This window comes from Sciurus carolinensis, chromosome 10 (assembly GCF_902686445.1).
Source record: "Sciurus carolinensis chromosome 10, mSciCar1.2, whole genome shotgun sequence".
Taxonomy (NCBI): Eukaryota; Metazoa; Chordata; class Mammalia; order Rodentia; family Sciuridae; genus Sciurus; species Sciurus carolinensis.
In genome coordinates this window covers 36,040,091-36,062,257 of record NC_062222.1, presented here as the reverse complement: position 1 = coordinate 36,062,257, position 22,167 = coordinate 36,040,091, and positions in this window count along the sequence as shown.

Sequence of the window (22,167 nt, the reverse complement as noted above, 5' to 3'; positions counted from 1 at the left end):
TCATGATTTTGTTTTCAGAATAATACCTTCCAAACTTAGAGGCAGATTAAATACATTTCCATATTAAAGAAAGTAACAACTCTAAACATTTGCTGACAGCATATATATAATAAAAATACAATAACACAAAAAAGTGTCCTCAATTTAGAGGAAAATTATGCTAGATAACAATATAGATATAGGGGAGGGAGCTGTTATGGTTTCAATATTTGCTTTCCTTTTTAAAGTTCATCTGGGGTCTTAATCCCTAGTACAATGATACTAGAATACAAAGCCTTAGTCTGTGAGAGTTCTGCCCTCGTTATTGCAATCAGTGACCTTATAAACAGTGTGGGAAGAACTAGAAATGCCTTTGCTCCTGCATGCTTTACACTATGTGTGGATACGCTTCTTGTCCCCTCTGAAAAAACAGCACTCCAGGTAATATCTTACACAGAGATGGGGCTGTCACCTGTTCACTGATGTGCTGGCACAGATCTTAGGTTTATAATCTCCAGAGTTCTGAAAAAGTCCTTTCTTTCTTTATAAATTAAGCAGTCTCAGGTATTTTGTTATAACAGCAGAAATGCCTAAAACAGGAACTCATACCAAGTTGGGTGTTATTATAATCTCCTAAAACTGTGGAAACAACTTTGGGACTCATTAATGAACAGAGGCTCAAACATAAAGGGTTATTTTGGTGAGGACTCAGAAAAATAAGAGACTTATAGAGAAATCTGGAGTCTTCTTAGTTACTAAGACTTAAGAGGTCTTGATCAGACTATTGGGAAAATGTGGATATTAATGGCAATTCTGATGCAATCTAAGGTGGAAATGAGAAACAAGTATTAGAAACTAGAGACACCAGCCTTGTTACAAAGAGTCAAAGAACTTGGGTGAGCGGTGTCTCCATTCTAATGTTGTTCAAAAAAGAACTTACAAGTAATGAACTGAGATATTTAGCATAAAAATATCTGAGGAACATATTAAAGATACAATATTCTTTCAGCTGTTTATAGTAAAATCAGAGAAAAGAGAAAAAAGGAAAGATGAAATTTAAAATCGAAAGGAGCATAGAACTTAAAGAACTGAAAAATTACCAATGTGTCATGTAAAAAATTTTAAAAACAATGTTTTTGGGAAATAAGACCAAGAATGTGGTTAAGGGAACATTTGTAAATCATTTGTATGGATAGAAGGAAATCAGCTGTTACTCAATATGATAATGGAAGAATGACTCAGAAGTTATTTTGGAGGTTTAATAGGCTGTCATTCCCATCACAGAACCAGAGTGGTAGGGCTTTGAGAAAGAAAGTTTCAAGGAAGGGGATGAGGGTGCGCATGGGACCAGAGAGCTCGCCGCCATCTCAAGAGTCCACTCCCAGCCTTCTGGGGCAGGCTTTCTTAACTGCATCAGTGTGGCTCAGTTGGGCTCAGGTTCAGAATGGCCTCTATTCCAGACTACGGAAGAGCTAAACTTCGACAGGATGTGCTTTAAACTTCCTGGTTCAGGGAGAAAATTGCCATAAGGTCAGGCTGCCATAAAGACCTAATCAGAGCAATGTCCTGGGAGCTGGGGGTGAGGCCATTCCCAAGTTCACAAAATGGCAGGGCCACTGATATTCAATGCCAACCTTGGAGAGCCACAGGCTGTGGACTCTGGGCCATGACAGCTCCTGTGTATTTGGGACTCCCTGGAGACTACAGGACCCAAGTCTTGATTCCATGTATCTGGAAGGAGAGACATGGGTTCAAGTAACATTCTACAGCATTCAGATTTCATGGAGTTTATTATTTGAGTTTTGGACTTAACGTAGAACTTGTTATTCCTTTCTTTCCTCCTATTTCTCTTTTGGAATGCAAATATCTATTCTATGCATGTTTTATCATTGTATTTGGAAACAGGAAATTTGTTTGATTTCAGAGGCTCACAGCTGGAGAGAAATCTGCATCAGAATGAATCATAGCTTCAGTCTCATCAATATGATTTATATTATATTTAGATGAGACTTTGGACATGGACTTTAAAGTTGTTGCTGGAAGGAAGCAACATTGTGCGGGTTATTGGAATATAAAATGTATTTTTTTATGCAAAAAGGACATGAATTTCAGGGACCAACTGTAGAATGCTATGAATGAGTTTTCTTTTCCTCCAAAATTCATGTTGAAACTTAATCCCCAATACAACAGTATTAAGAGATAGGACCTTCAAGAGATGATTGGACCAGGAAGGCTCTGCCTTCAGGAGTGGGGTCAGCAAAGTTTAAGAAACCTGGAGGGAAGCACTTAAGCTCCTTTTTCCTTCTGTGCCTTCTTCCACCTGAGAAGATAGCATTTTTCCCTTGTGGAGAAACCTGGGCTCAAGGCAGCATCTCAGATACAAAGATAGGGTGGGTGCTCAGCAGATAGCAGACCTTCCACCATCCCTGGCTTTCCGAGCCTTTATGACTATAAGCAAGACATTTATGTTGTTTGTAAATTACCCAGTATAAGGTACTTTGCTAGAGCAGCAGGAGTGGACTAAAGCAATAATAAAATACATAAGAAATTGATACTGTGAATGGAAACTCCTGATCCAATGACAATAGAAATGAAATTGGGTCAAAAAGTATGAGCCATCAGGCAAGGCTTTAATTGGGAAGAGAAAAAGGCAGGGAGGACTTCACCTCTGACCTTGAGGAGAGGGAGCTATGATGGAGAGAAAATTCAGGCTCGCCTCCACAAAAGGAAGGGGCTAGCCTTTATTAAGCAGCTGAGATGGGAGCTAAGATCTGATGTTTTTGCACTGGTCATGAATATGGTCATTTTTTTATTTTTAATTTCTTCCTTGTGGTAGATTCTTGAAGACATCTTGACACTGTCCTGGACTGTCTCTGTAGTTGATTTGAATAACAATAGGAAAGTGGACAAAGGTTCCTAATGATAGGATATGTATTTATTCTAATCTATATCAGAAAATAGCATATACAAGATGAATAGTCTTTCCTCTGAAATGTATGCTAAAATCTACCAGGGAATTCATCTGGACTTGGACTTTATTTTCTGTTTTGCATATAACTTTTTTATGCACCTCACTGTAATCAATTTTCAATATTAAACCAAATCTTTAAGCAACTATGTTATCTGAATCTTCTTTCCTATCTGATAAGCGCTTCCTTTTTACAAGAGTCAGGCATGTTCTATACCCTGTTGAAAGAGTGGGGGAGGTATGGAAAGATTTTAGTAGATGCAGTTATGGATTAGGGCCCAAGATATTATCTGTCCTTTTGTTCCTGACCATCTCAAAATGATGTTGGAAAATGAATAACATAAGTTTTCTTTGTTTTACCAAAATCCAAAATGAATTAAGATTTTAATTTGTCAAAAGTGTAGATTATGGGTTGGGGAGATAGCTCAGTTGGTAGAGTGCTTTCCTCGTAAGCACAAGGCCCTGGGTTCAATCCCCAGCACCGCAAAAAAAAAAAAAAAAAAAAAAAAAAAATGTAGATTATAATTCATTCAGGAATTTTCAGGAATTACTAAGGTATAATTCAAAGATGTTCAGTCAAAAATTCAACAAGTTATTGTAGTAATAAAATAAAATGCAGAAATAAGAATATGGGAAAAAGGAGATTTTAATAAGATAAGAAAATAGCAATAAAATATTAAAATATTCAACCATATCAATAATTATATTTAAGTGAATTTTCTAAAAAAAAACTCTACTAAAAAGGAAGAACTTATAAGTATGGAAAAATATTCAAATAAACAAACTTATTTAAAAATGCAGTTTAATATTAAAATAGGTTATAATGAGAAACACAAAATCTATTAAATGCAATGGGAAAAAGTCTATGTCCAGATGACTTTCCTGGTGGATTATAGCAAAAATGTCAGAATAAAGACTTCTAAACTTTCACATGATATCTTAAAATATAGTTAAGGATTAATATATTGCACATCATTAGGGACCAGCATATCCTTGCATGCAAACCATTCATATAAACACTAGAAGAGAAAGCTAATGGTTAATGTTTTTTATAAACATAGATAAAAGTACTTTAACAAAATATTGGTACATTTTATCCAGTAAAACAAAGAACTGATATTAAACATTTGGCTATTATGAATGATAGTGCTATGAAATTGGTGTGCAAAATTTTGCATGGACATGTTTTTATTTATTTGAATAGATACCAAGAAATGGCTGTGCCCATTAATCAACTTCATTTTTCTCTATTTCAGGAACTACCAAACTGTTTTCCAAATAGAAGTAGATTTTGACATTTCCAGTAACAATATATGAGGGTTCCAATATCTCCACCTTCTTATCAACATTTTCTATTGTCTACATTTTTTTTTTTAAATCATAACCATCCTAGTTAGTAGGAAAATGACATTACACTGTGATTTTGATTTGCACTTGTGACAAACTGCATGGTATTACTTTCTTAGACAAATGTCTGAAATACTTATTGGAATCATATTTCCATTATTTAATTGGGATATCTGTCTTTTTGTCATTAGGCAAGATGTTAGTCCCATATAAATATGTGTTTTGAAAGCATTTTAAATTTCAGTCTGACATGATGAAATACTTCTAGATATTGTTGGTGGTAGTTTTAGTACAATAAGGAACTACTTAGTGCCACTGAATTATATTCAAATGGGTGAAATGTAAATTTTATGTTATGAATATTTTATCACAATAAAATTGATCTACAGGGACAGAAAGAAGCTCTGCAAAGCAAATCTGTATTAGAGAAAAATGGGAAAGAAGGTTTATAGAGGTGCATAATAAAATATTTAAGGGTGATGGATATGTCCTGTAATTTGATGTCAGTGATGACTTAGCAGTTGAATACCCATTGAAAATTTCTAATGAGATACCTTTTTAAAAGTTTTATTTTATGCCAATCATACTTTGTTAAAGCTACAAAATAAATCAATTGTTTTTTATTCTTGAATGAAAACTAAAAATAATTCCAATATTTACTGGAAGTCCTAGCAGATAATTTGAAAACAGTAGGTAAACCTGGAAGAGATTTTGGCTTAGAAGTTAACAGGTGAGTGCCAAATGCATACATTGAATTAAATCTCCAAATAGTCAACTCGGGCTTCCTTCTAGAACATCCCACGCTGAGAAGAGTCTGTGGGCAAGGAACAAAAATGGAACAACGTAAGCATGAGATTTACAACAGAGTGTAGTAACAGATAAATGTTTGGAAAAGTAAGGGACAAAAAGTATATAGTAAATCATTACATGGATTGTCTAATAAAACACAAAAAGGATATCTGGATATCAATGTCAATTATTTTAGAAAAGACATGAAATAACCATTTTTCTAAAAGTTCTAGGAAAATAATTTCACATAATGATGAATGATGGAAAGTTTATTTTCATCAAAGAAGCACAAAAATATTATCTTTCCTACAAACACATTCCAAAAAAAGAGTGAAACCATGACTAAATATTTCAGAGTAAATTAAAATGCATTTAAAAATAAACAAAATGAAAGAATACTGCATGAATAAAATTGGAAATAATGAGAAATGTAGAAAAATTCTAGAAATAATCTCAAATAAAAGATATAGCTTCAGAAGGATAGGTTAAATTAGAAAGAATGTGGGGAAGATTGGTCACCAAAAATTCATTAAGATAAATAATATTTAAAAAGTTAATTTTACCCAGGCACAGTGCCTGTAATCCCTGGAGGCTGAGGCAGGAGGATTGTGAGTTCAAAGCCAGTCTCAGCAATTTAGCAAGGCCCTAAGTAACTTAGCAAGACATTTTCTCAAAAACAAAATGAAAAATGAAAAAGAAACAAACAACAAAAAATAACTGGGAATGTATCTCAGTAGTTAAGAACCCCTGGATTCAAATCCCTGGTACCAAAACACAAAACAAAACAAAACAAAACAAAACAAAACAAAAAAGCAACCAGAAAGCTAAAAACAAAAGAAGGCAATTTTAAAAATAAATAAATAAAAATATAAATGAAAATGTATTTAAAAGTGGTAAATACAAAATTAAATAGATTCAGAAAAGAAGATGTGATTCCTTGAAAAATAAATCATGAAAACATGAAAAGGCAATATATAATAAAATATAATGGAACATTCAACAAATTAATAAAAATGTTTTGCCCATTTCAAAATTGAAAAAGTCACAAAGTATTATAAGAATACTGACCCCAAACCAACAAAATATGTCTTAGTAAAATTAAGTTTGAGAGAAAAGAATTGTCACTATAAGCAATAAGTGGATGTAGTTTCTAAATTAAAAAATAGGTGAATATCAACGTTTTAAAAGCAATGCTTTAAAGTCAAGACAGAGTACCATGTTTAAAAGATAGGAGAAAATGATAGGTGTAAAATGAATGTAGTGCCATGCTCCTCTAAGTCCCCAGTACTTTAGAGCATCGCTTGAGCCCAACAGTTTGAGACCAGTATAGGTAACATGAATCTTTGTCTCAAAAATAAAAAAAAAAGAATAAATGAACAAAAACTAACCATGATTTTAAAAACGACCTTAAAATATAAAGTTCATAAATAATGTTAACATTCATGACATCAGATAATATTTTTTCCATATGCTTTTCCTAAAGAATCTGCTGCAGCATGACCGTTAGATAGACGAAACCTCCAGTTATTGACATTAGAATTAGCTCATCATCATTATGAAAACCACATTGATGAGTCTGCATATAGGAGAGGATTAACATATAAAGAAAGAAAATATAAATATATCGTGCCTTCTAATGAAGGAACACACCACCATCTATACTTGTACCAAAGAAATAAAATCCAATTTTGATCAAATCTCTGGATCCAGCTATCAATTGCAGGACATTTAGGTGAAGATGCTAAACTGGATTACATGCTTCAATTAATAAAATTTAGGTTGTGGGAAAATATAAAGGGCAAATGTTTGATAACCTGACCATATGAGTTATAAAGAAATAATATACACAATGCAAGCTCTGTAGTTTTTAAAATAAGAAAAAGTAATGAAACATTTCAATTACACATAGTTAATTTAGGAGAAGTGTATGACTGATTAGGTATACACTATATTTACCTTGATTAGCATTAATATCTGGAATGAAAAATAATGTATTAATGTAAAAGTAACTCAAATACTTGATTACAATGCCTCCTTGAAAAATTCAGATATATTTTTAATCTGAATTTAGTATGTTGGTCTTATGAAAGTTGGACTCACATTCTGCATCTAAATTTATGTGTAGACTTTTACCAATAATATATAGTGAAATGTAGTGTGTGATACACAATCATTTTCCATATGAAGAAAATTTCCTTTAATTTTTCTTATTTTTGGCTGATACACAAAACACAAAAGTTGTAAATATTAATGGAATATATGCATATGTTGTATAATGTTTAAATCAAGTTCAATATATTTACTCCTCAAACATTTATTAATTTGTCCTGGTAAAAAAAAATAAATCCTTCTTTTCATTTTTTTCCTTATTTTTTAGATTAGCAATATATTGAATTATAAAGTAAATAATTATGTATGTCAATACTATCTCACTATAAATTTCTTAAAAAACGAACTACTGTGTCAAAGATATTAAAATTTCGAGCTTGTAGATATTTTATAAAATCAATCTTTAAATTATTTTATGCAAATATATTATATTCATATTAATTTTATAATTTTGACTAACAGAAGCAAAACTACTTTAATACAAATTTATAGTTTCCTTGCTGTACATAGTTCCCTGGATTCTAGCTTCAGACATTGTTATAAAATCAATATGGATAATATGAACAGTAGAAAATATTAAAAGCCCCTCAGGTGATTCTAATGCATACTGAGGTATGTCAACCACTGTGTTAAAATTTTTAGTTTTATTCTCACTTTATGTTTTATTCTCATATTTTTCCTGAGATGAGGATATTTTTTACTTATCTGTGACTTTTTACCTGCTCCCTGATCATTCTTTAATTTTGATCATGTGTTTTAAAAACATAAGAAGACCTAGAATGTATCATTTAATCTTCTTTTAAAAATAAGCATTAATTTACTCTGTATTAAGTTGAAATCTAATGCCAATTTTTGTTTGTTTGTTTGTTTGTTTTAGTTTTGTAATCTTCATCTATTACATTGTATTAATGGTTTGAACAAGTGGCAATTCTGTTTAACACTTCCTATTAATACCAAGTAGTTTAATTTGAAACTCAATTTAAAAGCTCATTGGATGAAAATATGGATTCCTTTTCTGCTATAAATACCTTAGAGTAAATGCCTGAACCCTGTGACATTTAATGTTTAACTACTTATGATAGCACCAAGTTGTTTCCCAAAGTATTTGTTTTGCTTTATATTTCTGCTGGCAGTGTATGATTTCCTTAATATCCTCCTCAATATTCAATAATATCAATCTTTTTAATTTTGTCATTCAAATATGCATAGTGCTAATATGTTTAGTGCTACATCTTTAATGTCAGTTATCACATGAATGGATAAAAAATTATAACATTCATACAATGGAATATTATGTTGAAATACAAGCATATGAACTATTGATTCAAATTATTGATTTGTACTGAATAGAACAACTAAATTAACTTCTTTAAGTGATTTGAGAATCATTTATTCTGGTTTGCTCTCCTAATTTGTGGTGTTTATTTCAGTTTTAATTGATACATCATAATTTCACACATTTATAGTCTACTATGTAATATCTGCATACATGTATATAATGTGTATTAAGTCAGGAATTCAATTCTTTTTTATATCTAAATAATATTCAATTGTGTTTGTATATGACATTTTTTAAACCATTCTTGTACTGATGAACACTTAGGTTGAATTTATTTCCTGGTTATTATTAATAATGCTGCAACAAACATGGGGGTGCAGCTGTCTCATCAACATACTGATTTCCTTTCTTTGGATATATACCCAATGGTTGGATAACTGGATCATATGGTAATTCTATTTTTAATTTTTTGAGGAACTTCCAAACCGTTTTCTATAATTGCTATGCTAATTTACATTTCTCTCAATAGTGTATACATATTCTTCTTTCTGAACATCCTAGCCAGCATTTATAATTATTGTCTTATTTTAAAATAGCCATTCTAACTGAAGTGAGCAATATCTCATTATGGTTTTGATTCTTTTAATGATGATTAGTGATACTGAGCATGTTTTATATATGTTGGTCATTTGTATTATCTTCTTTTGACAAATATCTATTGAGTTTTTTGTCAATTATTATAATTAGACCTTTTTTGCAGTTAGGTTATTTGAGTTAGTTTCATACTCTATACATTAATTCCTTGTGGTATGAATAGTTTGCAAATTTTCTCTTATTTTGCAAATTCTCTCTTTCATGAATTTTATCTTTCTCTACAGAGAGGTTTTTCAGTTGGACATAATCACATGTCTGTATTAACTTTTGTTAGATGTGCTTTTGAAGTTTTATTGAAAAATAAAATTGAATTATTGTTTTCTCATTTTTCAGTGCAGTGAGTTAGAAGTGTGTATCATAAGTTTTGCTTTAAGTTGGTGGAGTGAGGGTATGAGAAGCTAAGTAAACATGAAATAATTTTAAAGCATTTTGTAACATAACTACTCATTTCAAACTAGCATTATGGAAATGTGAGTAGGGTGTTTAAATTAGACTACAAACAAATGAGAAAAATAGAAAACACAGATATCAAATAGTGGAAAGAAACACCCTTTATCCAGGGCAACATGGCAAGAGAATAGCAATAAAAATTAAATACTCTAAATAAAAAGCATGAAATAGAATGAAGAAATTATACTAGTAATATATCAATTCCAATAATATGAAAGGCTTAAATTAAATACTTTGAAATTTAGGGAAAATTATATTTACCATAATCACAGATGCTCAAATTACACTGAGGTTAAAAGGATATGAGGAAAGGGTTTTAGATAGTAGAAAAATATTAGTAAAGATGATAAAAAAACTGAAGAAAAAAATCTTTCTGACTTAAATATGTAAGTAAAGAAATCACATAAACAAAAGATAGCACCATATAAGGAAGAGATCACATATTGGTAAAGAATAATACACAATAGAAGACAACAGGATAAGAACATATGCAGCATAATGAGAAAAAGATAAGGCAACAAGATTATATCTAGCATCAATGCATTCTGGAAAGATAACTAATAAACTCAGCATTCAGAATGCCTTTTTCTTTTTGCTACATCAAAGAAAAAGATTTTTTTACAGATATAAATCAAACAAACATTGGATAAGAAGATTTTAGGGGGAAAAGCAGTTGTTCAACATAGTTACATTGTGGAAATGCTTGTTGTATAAATATTTTAATACTTTGATTTCCACTATGTGTATATCTAGTATATTCCATTTCCTCATGCAGAGTGGTATTATGAAAAGTATGGTTATTACAATTAGACCTGAATTTGAATCTTGTACTTAATGCATAAAAATAAAGTAAATTTACTTGGGGCAAATTAGTTTCAGTTTCTAGATGACCTCATTTGTAAAATAGAGATAATCAAATTTTACTTGACTACAAATATTGCAAGTAAACATAGCTCTAATTTTGGTACATATTAGGAATTTTTAAAAAATAGTTTACTTCAAGGTAATAAAGGCTATAATTTGAGACTAACTTAAATTGGTTTCTTTTTAGAGAAATTAATTTCTAACAATAACGTAATGCACTTAAATGTCCTGCTTTGTTTGATAAAATGAGTATACTTCCAATAAAATATGTGCTCCAATAATTAGATAAGATGGCAATGTTGCAAATAATAAATACACACTAGATTATAAGTGTAATGACTAATCAGAAACTATTTATGTGTATTTTACTTTTTAATAAGATTAAATTACTCATTAAACTTTACAGCTAACTATGCACATAGATGGTATTCTTTTCAAATAGCACAAAGTTCAAAGGCATTGGAAATAATGATAAAGAGAATCACGTTGGTACCTTCTTAAATATTTGATACACAATGCAAAAATAAGCTTACTTTCTCTCCAAATTTAAAAAAATGGATTTCCCGAAAATTATGTTTATCTTACTAAGATGATGAAGAATTGATGATTTATCCTAAACAGAAAAGGGTCCAGATATCAACTCTAGCAACAATTTAATTTACAGTTAAGGAATTTAAAAAGAACAATAGCCAAGGATTTCATTTGGGATCACTAGCAGTATGACCTAGTATCATTTATTAACATAAAAATTGTTTAGATAATTCATATTTATTTTCAGTTATTTATTTTCAGTATAATGCAAAATATCAACATTATAATTGATCGAAAGAGTAGTGCTGAATGTTTTGAAAGTGCACACATTTGAAGATTCCACCAAAAGGCTCAAGCTTAGAGTACATAACAGAGAATAACATCCCATGTAGATTTAGTGGTTATGGGGCAATTAAAAAGTAGTGAGGTTGAGATTATTTAAATCAAGTTTAATAATAAAGGTCTTGATGAATGAGGTATTTCATATACTATTTATGAACAGTTTCATGGTAGAAGAGAACAGAATTATTGCTTTAGCTCTGGAATTATTCAGTATTTTATAGCCATCAGCATTTATTTTAGAAGTGCACAACAGCCTGCAGCTAAGGGGATAAATGCAAGCAAAGTGTGTTTAATGAACTCATAGTCACTCATTTTTCTTTATATTTAATGGCATACAATCTTGCCAAGATCGTGATAATTTCTTTAGTAGTAAGGATCTGATATTTTTGCTAAACCTATTTATTAAAAACTGCAATATTTTTGCACTTGGTTCTTAAAATTTTTTTTTTATATTGTACATTTACACTTTTTAAGCAGAAGCATGACTGTTGGATTTTGCCTTCATGCAATATGATTCTGAGGTTTTTTATCTAGTAGAATTGCAGAAATAACTCCACACTTTTCACAGTCATTTCACTTTCAATTTTGCTTCTGTTCCTGGGAAAGTGCTTGTAGAAAGTGGAGAGTAAAAGCAAATATGATCTTTTTCTTTTCTTCTTTCTTTTTCCTTAAGAGCCCTTTGTGGATCACCATTGAAAGGATAAAAGCTTTTCTCTCTTCCATAATGTCTTGAATCTCCGGTCTGAATTTTTCTTAAGAAAAACTTCCAGCTCTTATATTTGCATAGACTTTCTAGACCACATTGTACTAAAAAAGATAAGTCTGCACTATTGTATGTGTCTTTGACAAGCAAAAATGGAATCCTGATGAGGATAGTAGAAGTTCAGCTCAGAGAGTGTTCATTGTTTTGCATACTACTTTGCATTTCTTATGTATCCATGTGCTTTTTCACCATCACCCACACCCACACATACACACAATGAAAATATAAAGTAACTTTAAAAGAAAGGATATGATCTAAGAGGAAACCTTAGGGTAGCTTCCTTAGCACAAAAAAATGCTGAATTAATACTTAAACACAACCAAATCTTAGTATCTAAAATTAAATTGATAATGCATTATTTCAGTGCAGATAGCATGCACATGTTAAATATATAGTTAGTTCTTATTCAAGAAAGAAGAGCATATAGTAATAGCAAAAACATACAGCATTTTTTTCCAGACATTTATTTTGACCTAAATTAACAATATTACTCTTATTGGTGTAATTATACAATCATTTGCTATTTTGCATAAATCTTTTAACCAAACTTGAATTCTACTAAGATCACAGCAAATGAGATAGTGTCAAAACATGAAACATTACAAATAGTGCAATTCTCCAAATTGGAACTGTAATTAAAAAAATACTAATTACTAACTAAAATCATAAGAATATATTCAAAGCCTTTGTTATTAGTCCCACCCAGTCTTGTGTTATTAGTCCCACCCAGTTGGAAGATCTATTATTGTTTCACAGTTCAAACTGTTAATTAAAATGTGTTTCTGGATGTAAGTTTCACAGTGGAGAATGAATAAAATTTTAAAAAGTTACACAGATGAATTACATTTACTTTATCTGCATTTAAAAGTTTGATGGAAACAGTGCACGATTTCTTTGGTTTTTGGTTTCACTTACTTTTTCTGGGAACCTCATATTTTTAAAATTCTAGGTTATTATCAAACTTCAAATTAATTTCTCAGTATACATTCTTTTAGTCAGAATGTGCTCTTTTTTTAAGATTTCTTCCTTTCATGTGTTTAATATCTGGAGAATATGCTCAGAGTAGATATAATGTGGACTTCCAGTTGCTTATCTGTCACATATATGCATCTTAATACTAAGGAAATTTTTATTCTACATTTTCAGACCATTCCTCTAAACCGATAACATCTACTTCCTCTAATATAAAATCATGCCTACAGAGTAAACTGTTCATGTAATCAAGCTTTTCTAGATTCCAACTGATCACACCAGCTTTCATAACTTTCAAAAGATCTTGTAATAAACATTTCCACTATCATTTCCTTGTGTCTATGGAAATCCTTAGCTTCAGCCTCAGGGAATGAAAGAGCCTCTAATATCATTTCTTACAGGGACTTGTCTCTTTCTGGAATTTTAGTTCATATAGATTTCTTCATTCTACATCTCTCTGATTTCTTTAATATTATTTTTTTTGCATTTATGTTTTTCTCCATTGCAATAGCAATATTGTCTTACAGGTACTTACTACATCTTACCACTGAGAAGAAATCTAATTACTTCAATTTTCCATTTAGGATATTTCTGTTTATTTTCAGTGTTATAGATAACTTTGAATTGAGCATCTGTATGCATAATGAGATTTATTACCTTTCTCCATCCTGGGATTGCTACCTTTCTATGTATTCCCAATAGTAAAGCTGATACATTAAACAGTTTTGACATATTAAGGTTATGCTTATGTGTTTAATACTTACCAAACATGCTGCATCTAATTATTTATCAATATAATTCTTCATTGCTGGGCTAGGGATATGGATTTCTTTCAAGAAGCAATGTAAAATGGTAAGGTCAAAAGAACAGCACACGAGAAAATCAAAATGGGTGTATTAAAGTTAAAAGGGAAGCTAGAGATACCAATCAGAGTCAAATTCCGAGACAAATTTGTAAATTCTAGGGCAGCAAAGAATAGAGTCTATTCTTGCAGAACTGTCTGATTATACACAGCTTGACCAGGAAAATGTTATTAGAAAAGATTCACATTTGAATATATTTTCAAAATGTACAGTGAAATACAGTTTTTTTAAAAAAAAATTCTTAGATTTACAAGCCTACCACAAGATTTATTTATTTTTAATTTTGGGGATATATGTTTATTGGGCTTCACACATTTTGTTATCACTGGTCAATTAATATGAAAGTGCAACAACTTTTCCACGAAATTTCAGATATTACTCTCTTGAAAAGAAAATGATATATATTTACAATATTAAATAAATTTAGTTCACCTACAAATTATCTACAAACAGTAGCAAAATCCCACATTTACAATAAGAGAGTGGAATGACCAGATCTCCTAAGGTATTATGATGACTGAGCCACCTGTATGTTTTAGAGCTTGGAACATTTCTGTTTTCCAATTGTCAGTTGATAAGATACAGGCTACCAAGAAGGTAACCAACTGGCAGTAGATCTGGTAATATTTTTGGTCTTTGCTATGTTTTTAAATATCACTTTGTGGCCCATGTACAAGAACATTTTCTTCTGTGTGCATTGTGTATCCTTAGGGGACGTCAAAGTTTATTGTTGTATTTATTCATTGAACCATATTATTGAAAGTATAATATCTACTTATTATTATTTAAATATTTTATCAAAACTATCACATACCTATAGAAATAATTGTACCTATATGCATCACATGAATCATAATGCTAGAGGGAATCTTCTAGTTAATTACAAAATCTCAACTTGATTATACCATTTCACAGGCCACAGTCACCAACTTCATAAGTATCAGATTTGCTGCTAAGTTATTTCTGTTTCCAAAACTTGACGTTTTGACCCATAATTATTTCATAAGCCAGCAATGCCCAACAAATAGAGATAGCCACTCTGCTATTGAAGGCTATTTCTTTCCCATTACCTCTACCCAGCTCATTCCTTTTCTATATGCCAACCTCCTTCTATGTTTTTGTCTTTCCAGAACTTTCTTGTCAGAACAGATAGCCTCAGGAGATAAAGCACTGTCTCCTGAACATATGATACCATTAGCCTGATCAGTTTTCAACTTAGTCTATAAAGTAAATTAGAAGAAAGGTTGTTAATTTATTACTCCTGATGTTATATGACATTAAGTGAAAATAAAAATGGATATGCTTTTTATTCTAGCCCCCTGAAGCAAATGGAAAAATGTCTTCTATTCTGATCTATTTTTGACATTTTTTCCATTTCGACATTCTCTTATTTTTTAAAAATTATTTTCTTTTTTTATCTTTTCATCTCTCCCATTCTCCCTCCCTTCCTTCCCCTCTCTCTTTCTTTCTTTCCTTCATCTACTTAGTCTGTTGTTTCTTTCCCTGAATATTTCATTGACATTTAGGTTCAGGGCACTGAAAATTGAACCTATTGCCTTCCTATGCAATAGTCTGAATTTGTGACAGTTACTGAAAATTCTGATTTTCATCCCTTTAGCACCTTAAAATATAGTTAAAGTTTATTTAGTTGCAATTAAAATTAAGTCAATTTCCCAGAAATATTTATAACATAAATGAGAAAAATACTGGAAAATCAGTTTATTCACAAAATTCACTGGAGTATCTTCATCATCAAGAAGGACTTCGTCGTGAAAATCTGAACTTTGGTCAATAATCTTTCAAGGAACGTGGAGGTCAAATGATCAAATTCAAATTGTGTGTGATATTTTTAATTATATCACAGAAAATATAAACTTAGAAAAATATCAACAAAGATGACAATGTATGTTAAATTAAAAATTTTCAAATTCAGACTGCCTGCCTGTATTATCTGGTTGACTATTACTTGTATATGATTAAGAAAATGTGCTTTTAAATTTTATCACTAATCCACTTAAGAAAAAAGATCTGTCTTTGCTATGGAATGACTTGACAAGCTCATTGGAGATCATAGAACTTCCAGGTCTAGGTGTCAGGAGGTTCAAGATAAAAAAGAAGTAAGATGAAGAAAAGTTTCTTCTCTCTATCAGAGTGGAGTGATAAAGAAAAGGAAAACCTTGTTTATTTTGGGGCGTTAGCTGTGTGTAGTCTGAGTGTTCTGTAGATGCTGTATTGGTCTAAACTCTCTTAAGAGAGATGAGCTACACGATAATTTTAACATGGAAAGTTAAATATAAAGAAGTCTAAAATAGAAAAGGGGGTTGGAACAAGAGGGATAGCAAGTATAGGGAACTCCAAAGAATGCAAGATAGAACATAAAAGAAACAACCACTTTCCACAGGGTTGAAGCAGAACATAAAGGAAGGTATTCCTTTTCTCCATGACTGAGGTCCTAACATTGTTGAGGAGACTAATATCATGGTTTGCTAAAGACAAAAGAAGTTGCTAGAAGGACCTACTATGAATTTTCCCTTTGGAATCATTTCCTATAGTAAACTAGGGAAAGCTATTTATGAAGAGGGAAGACAACTCACCAGAGATATACTACTTACAAAACTGCCAAAGCTGGGGATTCCAAGAATACGTGCTGTATGATGGGTGCTGCTGACCATGGTGCACCTCAGGAACTATAAACAGGAAAAACTGTGAGTGTTACGGAATGTTGACCAGGAAGGAAGTAATGTGTAAATATCTGCCAACCCTTCCTTTATTGTAATGTTGTCCAGAATTCTCCATCGCAAGGCTTACTACTATGTCAGCTATTAGATGAAAATAACCTAAAGGGATAGATCTATTCTCACAAGTCAAAAGGTTGGCGAATTTGAACCTGATAGAGAAAAATATAATAATTGTCAAGATGGGATTAAATACAGAAGGATTTTATTAGGGGAAAATACTGTGTGATAGACTAAAGGAGGGAGACAACTGAGTCTGAGAGAGACATCTGATCAGTATGTAAAACTGACCCTGAATACAGAAAGGAAGGGAAGTTTTGGGAAAAGTATGCTATCATATCATACAGGAACATTGAGCAATGTTTTCAGAATTTCCTCTGAAAATCAGAGTGGGCCCATGTCTGCCAGCAATTGGCATGTCTTAGGAAAACTGCCTTGTTTGTATCATGCTCAGATAGTATCAGGTAGTACTAAATGGAAACATGGGCGCCAACCCATCAATGGACTTCAGGATGCAGAAACAATGATGTTTAATCGATTATATTTCCTAAATTTGGAAATTTACAAGGCACATTTTTATGGACATCAAATGTTATAATATATGAATGTTCCATGACTTACAATTTGGTTATGGAAATCGAAAATTAGTAAATAAAAAAAATTCATTTTATACCCCTAACCTACCAAATGGCATAGCTTTATTACACCTAACTTACCAAACTTCTTATGTTGACAACGTATCAGTTATCTACCCTCATGATTGATGTGACTGAATAGAAGCTTGCTGCCACTGCTTATATCACTACTAACCTGAAAAAATATAAAAATATAAAAAGTTCAAAATCTGAAATACAGATTATATTGAATGCATATCACTTTTGCATCTTTATAAAATTAAAAATCATAAATCAAGCCATCACAAATTGGAAATTATTGTATTCATGAGTCATTTTTAAACAGAAAGGTAGAGGTAGAACTAATGATAGAAGAAGAAGATAGAAACAAAAGATAGGATAAATATAAAAATTAAAGCAGAAATACATCCTACATATAGTAGAGATAAAATAAGATGGAGAAAGGAGAAAGAGAGAGAGAGATGCTAAAACTCAGGTCTGGAATCATGTGAAGCATGAAGACATGATTTGTCAAAGAAAACCAAGAGATAAAAATAACTATAAATATATTTGTAAAATCACATGCCAATTTGAGATAGGTGAAGGAATTATGCAGAATGCATTGGATTTCCAGTAGTCATAAAATGCAGATGATCTAATCAGACTACATGGAGACATTCTCTATGAGAAATTAAATATCAGGCTTGTTTTATAGAGGATTCATGTTGGTCTCGCAATAATTAAATCCTTTTTTTAATACTCTGTTATTTTGCTACAATTTTCTCCTTATTATAGGAAAATTTATTTTTCTACTGTCATATAATTAAACATTTGTCTTGAATGAAGTTAACTATTTCCTGTTGACATCTTTTAGATGTACAAAGAACTGGGAATGTTGACATCTGAAATGGTGCATAATGTTCAAGTGTCTTCAGAGCCATTGAATATCATAAAGTTTTTTAAAGATTGAAATAGAAAAAGAAAACACTGCTATATTTAAATAGGAAAAATAGCTCCATTTACTTTAAAGGCCATTATGGACTCCACCAGCCAACCCTCCCCCGCACCAAATGTTATTGTAGACTTTGGGGCATAGGATTTGCAGGTGAAGGGAAAACGATAAATTACATCAATAACATCTGCTTTTAAACTCCTGCATATTGCTTTGTCTTTTCCCCCTCTGAAAATCTCTTTGAAATGTATGAATGTATCTTCCAGCTAGTTGTATAATATCATATTGCATGTAAATGAAATTCAAAATAAGATTGCCTAAAGGAACATTTGCATTTCCTTTGACCATGTAACCTGATGACATTTTTTTTCTTAGCATATTTTTTTTCCAAATGACAAGTGATTATAAAAGTTAGGGCAGCAGGAGGATAAATAACATTTGAAGAAGTTACTGATGTTTTAAAATGAAATAAAAATACAGCTCTTCACAAATGTCAATTGAGTTAAGGCAAAGAATGAACAAAGTAAAATATACTTTCTGATATTTGAATGTTATCAGAAACCTTGATCTAAGTTCAGGTTTACCAAATGAATTTTTAATATCCTATAGCTCTATTTCCTTTGTCATCTTTATAACTCACTATTTAAGAAAAACATGCATATAAACAGACAGCTTATGAAGTTGTGATGAGGTACTCAAACTGACAGTGACTTTTATATTTTAAGTGCTTTTTTCTATTATAAATATAAAACAATTTAATAAAATTGTTAATTTATCAAATGATAAATACCAACATAATAATAAAACTTAAGTCTAATATGTTTGCCTTGGGTTATTAACAAATATAATGAAGAGAATCCTTCAATAGTACTTCTTTATTAGTTGTCTTTGTTAAGGAAATTATATTCCTGGACTAACTACCCCAAACTATGATTAGATTTAAAACAATTTCACAGAGTCAAAATTTTCAAGAATTTAACAAGTGCACAAAAGACCTATTTTAAATTATAATGACCTCTACAGTTGTAACCTTTTATAGTTCACAAAGTACATGAACATATTCACTTATCATCTGCACATTTGAGATTTCACAAATGCAATTCAAACTCATTCTCAAATGTATAGCATCTTAAGCCAATTGAGTTATGCACATCTCTTAGATTACATTTGGTACATCTTGGTAACCATCATTCTCTAATTTTGCCTTGCTTAGGGAAATTTATTAGCAAGGACAGTACTAAATAATTTTACACAGGACTATTTCTGTCTGCACATTTCAGTGCTCTGAAAAGTCCAGGGTAACATTCATCTAACAGCAAGGTGATAGAATTTCAGAGTAGATTAAGTTGAATGTCACTTATATTAAGCACAATAAGAATTCTTTGAACTAGGTATGGAAATATTAATTAATAAAGAGCACCATTCTGAAGGATTCAAGTTGTATTGAGTCCTAATCTTTAAAATTCTTTGAAAGTTGAGGTAAAAAGTGAGTTTACAATTCTTAAGCTGATATGTACATCTTGACTACCATTAATGAAAGATTTTTTCAACATCTGATTTGCTAATTAAAAAGCACTAAATTTACAAATCAATTAGAATTTCTCACTGAGTTTTGAAAAACCAGTACCTTTCATAGAAGGGAAAGGGTGAGAAGAACAAAAGTCATGTATTGATTTTATAATAGAAATCCAATTGTTTTCCAGAAAACACAAATTTAAGGGAATATATGACTATGAATGTACTCATATTCATTCTTTATAATACACTTAGAATATAAATGCAGATTGTCTCAATTAATGAACATTCTTTACTTGCAATCACAATGCTAAAGTTTTAATGCATGTGATATTATCAGAAAGAAATTAAAGAAAAAACACATACAAAAATAATACACTTGACCACTTTGGTCTAATCAGACTCCTATATAATTAACTTAGTGCATTCTAAGCAACACTTAATTAAAATCAATACAGGTAAAATTTATATGGAGAAAAGCATATACATTTAATCAAGACTCTAGATGATTTCCCAATTGTGTGAATGTTCCCAATAATTCTACGAACTAAAATTTAAAAATAAAGTTTTGTTTCTCTTTTGGCCTGCCTCTGTACCAAGGGACAACATGAACTGAAAATGCCGTTTTTGAAGAAGGGTCATATTCCATCTTCTCTCTCCCAACCTGAATTTCTAGCATTGTGGGGGATTCACTATGAAAATCTGAATTAGAAGGGGAAAGAAAATGGGCCTAGTTTTAGTATAATGCTAGCACATTAAAGTGGTTGTTTAGTACTACTTCTATATTTTGGGATGACTGAAAAAAACAGTGGTACAAGGAAATATTGCCAGTGAGCACAATTTTAAACAGAATATATATGTTTTTGGTTTTGTTTTGTTTTGCTTTTGCTTTTGCCCAAACAGATGTGCAGATCTAAAGTGATTCAATGGCATCAAATCAATTCCTAATTCTAGTGCTATGTAGTCAGGAACTTAAACACATACCCACACATAATGTGAAGATATCTGTGGCCTATATGAAAATTCATCAATGAGCAATTTGAGCACAGGAAGATGTCAATAACCAGGCAGAGAAGACGGCCCTTCTCTGGGATGTCAGAAATTCCCAATGGATTATGAATTAAGTGGCAACCATGGAAGGGATGGAGGCTAAACCTGAACTCAGCAAGACAATCTGGCTATGACCACTGCTGAATGACAAAGGTACCAGCACTGCTGAGATCAGTGCTAAGCACATGTTTTGGCACTATTCATCCAGGGTGCAGCCATTCAGCCATCATTGAAATGTATGTTAGCAGTGGAATAAACCAAATGAATGCGGGTTTGCCTTTATAACTCTTATATTTCTATCATAATCACCATCAGTAACTTACAAAATGTTTAATTCACCATGTTATTCCAAACAGAAGTCTTCAGACAGGGATTGACTTCACAGCAGATAAAGTACTACAATTGACTCACATTTATTGAAGTCATTCATCCTGAAGCGGCTGGCCTCATTTTGTAATTGATTTTGTTTGGGAAGTTAAATGTGATTAAAAGCAGTATATAAAGAGTCCAGGTTGACAAGGGGTAAGTTGCTCTGATTTGTACTGTAAATTCCTAAACCTTGGTTAGAATGTAATTCAAAGTATCCAAATCTCTTTCTTTGCATATGCTGTCAGTTTAGGCTTAGCCAAAATAAAAATTTTTGAGACATTTAAGATTTGAAAATGAAGCAGCAATTATTACATTTTGAAGTTGGCATGGTTAAAGGTTAAAGACAGTTGCAGAAGTGATAGGGAGTTCAGATCCTCCTCATCCTCCTCTACCTCATGTGGACCTCTTTTTTCCCAGTTCTGGGCCTTGCTGAATAACAGAGCACCAGGCACATTACTAACTATTAAGGTACAGATTCAATGAGGCAACAGCTTCCAATAAGTTGCGTTGGCTTCATTTTCCTTGCCCCACTTTGGCACCTAACTATTCTTGGGATCTCAGAGCAATTGGTTTGGTGACTCTTTTACAGTCTTGATTTCTGATCTTTACTCCAACAGCTCTACCTGATTTCATAACTCATAGTTGTTCTTTGGTTAACATTGATTGACAGAAACCCCCACTGTAATGATTAATTTTAACCAGAATTATGAATATGCATTAAATTATTAGATGATGGTGACTATTATAGTGTGTATCCCAAAAGTTGATGAATTGAAAGTATGGTCTGCAATGCAGTAATATTCAGAGGTGAAATGATTGGATCATGAGGAATGTAACCTCTTTGATGAATTATAATTTGAATGGACTACTGGGTGGTAACTTCAGCCAGATGGGGCATGGCTGGCACAAGTTAGTCACCTTGAAGTTAGTGTATCCTGGAAGGGTTTAATTTGTCCCCAACACTTTCTCTCTCTCTGTCTCTCTGTCTCTCTGTCTCTCTCTGTCTCTCTCTCTCTCTGTCT